The following is a 7,640-nucleotide window of genomic DNA, read 5'->3' as shown; positions in this document are numbered from 1 at the left end:
TTACGGTGCAGATTCACTCATTTTGCTCCATATGTACTCCGTCTCGGTGTAGTCTAGTCACTTGTTGAAATCTCTAGAAGGGCAAATACTCCTTTCTGGTTTACAGGGCTATATTAGCAAGTAGTAGTACGTACTAGTAAAATAGTGGGCTCACAAAGCAATTTTGTCTCATGCAAGAGCCTGGCTATATGCGTGCTCCAATGTTCGCAACTGCAACGTTCGGTTTGCGCTTGGCTCTTCGCCTCTTCGAGAAGACGAACAATGATGTTACTACTACTGCTTCTACAGTGTCGAATCCACTACTGCATGTCCGTCCACCGCGAGCGGGATGGATAGCTTGTTGTAGAAGTACTACTAAGCAAAAGCCTGTCCTCGTTTGCGAGCAACCGCACGCATGGGTGAGGGAGAAGGCGTGTAGTAAAATCAAGCTTCTCCTCGTTGTACGAGTTGACGCGACACATCATAGCACTGGCCCCACATGCTTGCCTCTAAACTTGGCTGAAAGACCCGTAGTGTAGAATATATTTGCTGCAACCTCTAACATTTACCCACCACAAATTAAAATATATGTGGTCGTATGCATCGTTCTGATGCAGAGGCCGGGGAGTCCCCCCTTTTCGAAAAAAACAAATTAAAATATATATTCCTGTCTTGACCAGATGAGCGTGCAAACTACAATCACCAGGGTGTCAGGTAGGGCCAGAAGACTATTTTAATTTTTTTTAAACTTTGAGACGGCCACATAGCATGGAGTCGACCCCAACGATTTTAAGCTTACAAGCACGATACACGCTATCCTAGACTACTCTACACATGAAACTGCCACACGAGCGTCCAGGCTACGCTTGGCTCTTTGCCTCTTCGGGAAGTCGAACAATGATGGAGTCCTACTGCACTGGAGGAGTACTACAATACGGTTCTTGCCATCTGACATCGATTGAACTGCTGCATGTCCACCGCGTGCGGGAGGGAGAGCATGTAGCGAAAGCTTCTCCTAGTCTTGCCAGCCACCACGCTCATGGGCGAGGGAGGGACGCTCCTGCCTTTGCGTGTATGACAGGTGGGCCCGACAGGTGTGTGGCCAACCTGTCATACAGCCAAAGGCAGGTGCAGTTAAGTTCGCGAGGGAGAGGATAATCAAACTTCTCATTGATGTACGAGTTGACGCGACACATCAAAGCACTGCACTCGATATATTTCAATAATTTGCGTTTACCGATGTATTAATTACAACGCATGCATGCATGCCGTGACTCTCCTTTTGATACTTGCATGTGTTGATTTAATGCACCTTGAAGTATTATAAAATATGTGACGGTAAAGCTTTGTAATACCCCGGCCCAAATCGAGAGATGGTTGTGCACGAGGAGGGCGAGATCATGCAAACTGAACAGGACCCGACGATGGAGCTCTCTAAGGTCTCGATGGACCTCACCGTGCTCCACTGCCCCTTGTGCCTCCGCCCCTTGACGCCTCCAGTGTATGAGGTTCGAATACATCTCGTCCGTTCGGCTGATTGAGCAAGGTGCAGGTTTCTTGATTGATGTGTTGTTCGATTGATTTCTGCAGTGCAAGGGAGGGCACCTGGCCTGCGCGGACTGCCGCGTCGAGCGCCCCGGGAACCAGCGGCAGTGCCAGAAGTGCGAGCGCGGCGGTGGCTTCGACGTGTGGAACACGGCGGTGGACTCCGTCCTTTCGTCGGTGAGGGTGAGTGCCCGCACGAAGGCTGTGGGCTCTACGTCACTTACCACAAGCTCGCCGATCACCAGAGCGTGTGTCTGCTCGTGCCCTGAAAATGCCCCGTGCCCGTCTACGGCTACGAAGGCCCGCCGCCGGCGCTCTACCACCACATCAGCACCGCGCATCCCATGCCCGTGCACAAGATCCAGTACGGCAAGGTGCTCCAGCTGCAAGTGCCACTGTCGGAGCCATGACTCTTGCTGTTCGCGGAGGAGGACCGCCGCGCGTTTTTCTTGGTCGGCGGCGTGCTCGACATCGGCGCGCCTATCGCCGTGTCGGTCATCTGCATTAGAGCGGGGGCATCCCCACTGCCGCACTACGTGACCAAGCTGTGGGCGAACGGCCCGCCGGGGGAGCCCAAAGGCACGACCGACGCCGTCAAGGTGGAAATGGAGGTGACAAGCAGCAAGGATCCCGGCGACGTCGATGTGCAGAAGCTCACCTTCTTGATAGTTCCGCCCAAGCTGCTGGCCGGGGCTAAGCTTGTGTCCCTCCACATTCAGATTGACAAGCTCACGTCCTAAATGTTTCTACAGTGCCTTCTGTTAATCTTAGTAATATGCTAATATAGGGATTACCTTGGTCTACTTTAGCTTAAGAAATGGTGGGTTTTGGTGGCGATGCAGCAATTACTTCGACATCAGATCAGTAATTTCCAACAGTCGAACGGATATTTTGTGTCTGTTGGATATAAAGTTCCTTTGGGTAAGAAGTACTACTTGTCATCAAAATGGATAAAAGGAGATGTATGTAGACGTATTTTAGTTCTAGATACATCCCTTTTTTATCCATTTTGATGACAAGCACTCCCTCCGTTCCACAATACATGCCTTCCATTTGTCAAAATATAGATGTATCTAGACATGTTTTAGTATATAGGTACATCCATGACAGAGCCAATCGGATGGTTGAGAACACTACAATTCGCAGCTACAGATGCGTGTGTGACTCCCAGATGCAGAGGCCGGGGGTCATCATCCTCCTTTTTGAGAAAAAACAAACGCGTGTGTGAGAGGGCGAGTGCGTGCGTGCACCTCTTCTCTTCCTGTATAACGTACTACTAAACTCAGAGTACAAGTTTCTGTGGGTGGCACGATGGTGCATGCGAGAAGTCCCTAGAGATAGGTTTAATGCGTCTGAAAAAAAGACTAGCCTAGAGCTCGCCACGCGGCTATTCCTGTCGAACGCCCCATTAACCGTAAGATATGTATATGACGGTGCCAGTTATTGCACGTACACAGCAGTACTCCCTCCTTTCCGGTTTATAGGGCTTAATTCAAAAATCTCACCAACCAAGATGGTGAGTGGTGGAATATTTTTGTAGTTTGCAAAAGCACCTAATTAATGCTCTTGTTTTTCTCAAAAAATTATGTTTAATAATGCATTAATTGCAATGCATGCATGCATAAAGTACATGCATTGGTCAATTTTCTCTTAATACTTGCATGCAATGATTTAATGCACCTTGGAATCTGAACATGTGTTGGGGAACAACCAAATTGAGCCTTATAAAATGGAAAAACTAAAATTTTGAGATAAACCCTATAAAACCAGAAAGGAGGGAGTACAAAAAGAAGTACTCCATCCGGGAATAGTGCCGCACTTCGAAACTAGAACCATCAATAAATTTTGAGCTTTCGTCTCGTCACATTCCAAATTACTCCACGCTATATTGAATTGCAAACCTGTTCACACCGATCACAACCTAAACGGTTTCCCACTTAGGAGCGTATTAGTACCACGCTATATTGAATTGCAAACCTGTTCACACCGATCAATACCTAAACAGTTTCCCACTTAGGAGCGTATTAGTACTCGGTTATAAATACTTGTATGCCAAGATGACTGCACATTCCTGCTCAACTCCTCATCCACAAAAACAAACAAGTCATTCAACATCCTTCCCTTGCGTCTGCCATGGCCAGCATGAGTTCTGGGTCGAGAGATTGCCACCAGGGAGAGGCGAGCATGGAAGCGGAAGCATGAGAGATGTCCCGCCTCGCTGCGAGAGCAGCCGACATGTCCCGCCGCGCGGAAGTAGCAGCACAGAGGTCCCGCCGTGCCGCTGAAGCAGCACGGAGGTCCCGCCGCGCCGTCGATGCAGCAGACTGGTCCGGCCGCGCCGTGGAAGCAGCAGAGATGTCGCGCCGCGCCGCGGCGGCCTCGGAAAATTTCTCGCGGGCAAGCGACGACTGTTACAGGCGCATGCATGCGATCGTCCATAGCCAGATGGATCAGATCTTCGGCTGGGCGAGGTTGCAGGACGACATGAAAGCCTCGTTTGAACAGGCTACCGGCGTCATCCGACAACTAAGGGAGGGAAATGAGAGGCTCCGAGCCGAGCGCGACCTACTGAGGGAGAAGATCGTCCGAAGTGCAGACCAGCAGGAGGAGACCAGTGCCTTGTTGAAGAGGACCGGCGTCATCGTCAAGAAATTTATGGACGAGAATGGCATGCTCCGCAACGAGCGCCAAAGGCTGGTGGAGGAATTCATGGATGTTCTCAAGCAGCGTCTTGAGGACACGAAAGAGCTCATCGCCGCTCGCCGCGGACTCTAGTTCCCGCGGCCTGCAGCAACGCATCAAGAAAGTAGAGATCAGCGAGCCAGATCCTTGTCTTCCTTCTTCTTTTGCCCTTGTGTATTTCGGGCGTAGCCGCATGTGGCTTTTTACTTATCTTTATAATTATGTAAGATAATTAATCGTCCTTATCTTTCTGTGGAAGATCAATGTTGCGAGGCTGGAATGAAGAAAACTCTTGCTGTGGCGATCCTGGCGTTGCTGTTCTTCTAGTTGCTGCTGGGCTTCCTTCAGTTTCCTGGTTTCTTTTGATGTAATAATCGGTTTAGGATGTGGATTGTGTCGTCGGTTGTGAAATGTTGGGTTCTAGCGCGGATGTTTGGCCTTTGTTGGCCTCTTGGGATGTTGCGATTTCAATCTGGTAGCTTTTAGTCCTTCGTGTTAGGCCGGAGTTGTGCTGAACTTCTTGTGAATTGTGGTGGTTTTCAGTAATGAAAATCGGAAGGGGCAAGCCCTTCTTTGGTCAAAAAATAATTAATCGTCCTTATATATTCATCAGTCTTGCTATAAGTCGCAGTAGATGCTATATAGGTCCGTCGGATCTTACATCAAGATCCGTGCTTTCAGATTTTCTTTTTTCTCTCTTAAATCTCAGTCGAGTGAGACATAGCCACGCCATTAAACAGAGGCTCGGGCGCCATTAATGGAGACCTTGGGAGAGAGGTGGACGGCAGATGGAGGTCAAAGGGCTCTCCTCCCGATAAGCACGCGCAGGGGTCTGATCGCACGCCTCTCGTACTCAAATAGCTACCCTGCACGGCGCCTCCTAGCTAATAAAAAATGGGGATGCGTGGCGGCACATAAATGGTACTAGTAAGTAGAACGCCCAAGGTTTCAATAATACTTGTGTTTCCGATTGTAACGTGACAACACTTGTTCCAAAATGACTTTGTTGATTGTTAATGTGTGCGCCTTCTCAGATCGGACTGCAAATTTACCACAGCATGTTGGTGCCATGTCATGGCACCAAGCCAAGTTTCATTATTTTCATGCGTGTTTTGGATTTACAGGAATTTAAAAACTAAGTTTCTCAATGTTTCCAACCCAGCCACGACGCCCAGAATTTTGAATTTCATTCCCATTTCTTGGATGGAACCTAGAAATTTACTCGAGGACACACATGTGATTTTTCAACCAACTTTGGTGCACTGGAACATGTGCTTGTATTTCAAATTTGAATTATGCACACAAAGGTGGCATGTTCCCTCCAAGAACCACCAGCCTTCTTGAGAGAAGCTCCGATTTGCAAGAAGCTTATACCAAAATTTGTTCCTATTCGGCCAATGTTTTTTACCACGGCATGGTACTACCATGACATGACACCATGCCAAGTTTCATGATTTTAAAACAAAGTTTCTCAATGTTCTCGACCGAGCCACGATGCCCAGATGTTTGAATTTTATTCTCATTTTTTGCATCGGACCTACTCCCTCCTTCCATCTATATAGGGCCTAATGTGTTTTTCAAGACAGCCTTTGACTATTGACAAGATTATTAGCACATGAGATGTATACTATGAAAATTATATTATGGAAGCTCCTTTGACATACAAATTTGAAGGTATGCTTTGTGTAAGTTGCATGTCATATATTATTCATCTAACGTTTGGTCAAAGTTAGCCTCGAAAAACGCATTAGGACCTATATAGATGGAAGGAGGGAGTAGAAATTCACCCGTGGACACAAATGTGATTTTTTAACCAACTTTGGTGCACGGGAGCATGTGCTTGTAGTTCAAATTTGTATTATGCACATTAAATGACCAAAAACTCAATTAATGTGTAAATAAGGCCAAACGAAGCCGGAATAATTCCAAAATTTAACACGACACTCATGTAGTCTATGTTGCCTTTGTAAATAAACTCAAGGGGGACAACGTATATCGTTTCGCACTCAAAGGTGGCACGTTCCCTCTCAGAACCACGAGCCTTCTTGAGAGAAGCTTCGGTTTGCAAGAAGGTTATACCAAAATCTGTTCCTATTCGGCCAATTTTTTTTACCACAACATGGTAGTACCATGACATGACATCCATGCCAAGTTTCATGATTTTCAGACGTGTTTTGGATTTACAAGAATTTTAAAACCAAGTTTCTCAATGTTCTCGGTCGAGCCACGATGCCCAGATGTTTTAATTTTATTCTCATTTTTTGCATGGGACCTAGAAATTCACCCGAGGACACAAATGTGATTTTTCAACCAACTTTGGTGCACGAGAGCATGTTCTTGTAGTTCAAATTTGACTTATGCACATTAAATGACCAGAAACTCAATTAATGTATAAAAACGACAAACGAACCCGGAATAATTCCAAAATTTAACAGGGCACTAATGTAGTTCTATGTTGCCTTTGTTAAGAAACTCAAGGGGGGGCAGCGTATATCGTTTCACACTCAAAGGTGTCACATTCCCTCTCAAAACCACGAGCCTTCTTGAGAGAAGCTTCGGTTTGCAAGAAGCTTATACCAAAATCTGTTCCTATTCGGCCAATTTTTTTACCACAACATGGTAGTACCATGACATGACATCCATGCCAAGTTTCATGATTTTCAGACGTGTTTTGGATTTACAAGAATTTTAAAACCAAGTTTCTCAATGTTCTCGGTCGAGCCACGATGCCCAGATGTTTTAATTTTATTCTCATTTTTTGCATGGGACCTAGAAATTCACCCGAGGACACAACTGTGATTTTTCAACCAACTTTGGTGCACGAGAGGATGTGCTTGTAGTTCAAATTTGACTTATGCACATTAAATGACCAGAAACTCAATTAATGTATAAAAACGACAAACGAACCCGGAATAATTCCAAAATTTAACAAGGCACTAATGTAGTTCTATGTTGCCTTTGTTAAGAAACTCAAGGGGGCAGCGTATATCGTTTCACACTCAAAGGTGGCACGTTCCGTCTTAGAACCACGAGGCTTCTTGAGAGAAGCTTCGGTTTGCAAGAAGCTTACACCAAAATCTGTTCCTATTCGGCCAATTTTTTTACCACAACATGGTAGTACCATGACATGACATCCATGCCAAGTTTCATGATTTTCAGACGTGTTTTGGATTTACAAGAATTTTAAAACCAAGTTTCTCAATGTTCTCGGTCGATCCACGATGCCCAGATGTTTTAATTTTATTCTCATTTTTTGCATGGGACCTAGAAATTCACCCGAGGACACAAATGTGATTTTTCAACCAACTTTGGTGCACGAGAGCATGTGCTTGTAGTTCAAATTTGACTTATGCACATTAAATGACCAGAAACTCAATTAATGTATAAAAAATGACAAACGAACCCGGAATAATTCCAAAATTTAACAGGGCACT

The sequence above is a fragment of the Triticum aestivum genome, chromosome 2D (assembly GCF_018294505.1).
Source record: "Triticum aestivum cultivar Chinese Spring chromosome 2D, IWGSC CS RefSeq v2.1, whole genome shotgun sequence".
Classification (NCBI taxonomy): domain Eukaryota; kingdom Viridiplantae; phylum Streptophyta; class Magnoliopsida; order Poales; family Poaceae; genus Triticum; species Triticum aestivum.
Note: the sequence above shows the minus strand (reverse complement) of the source record.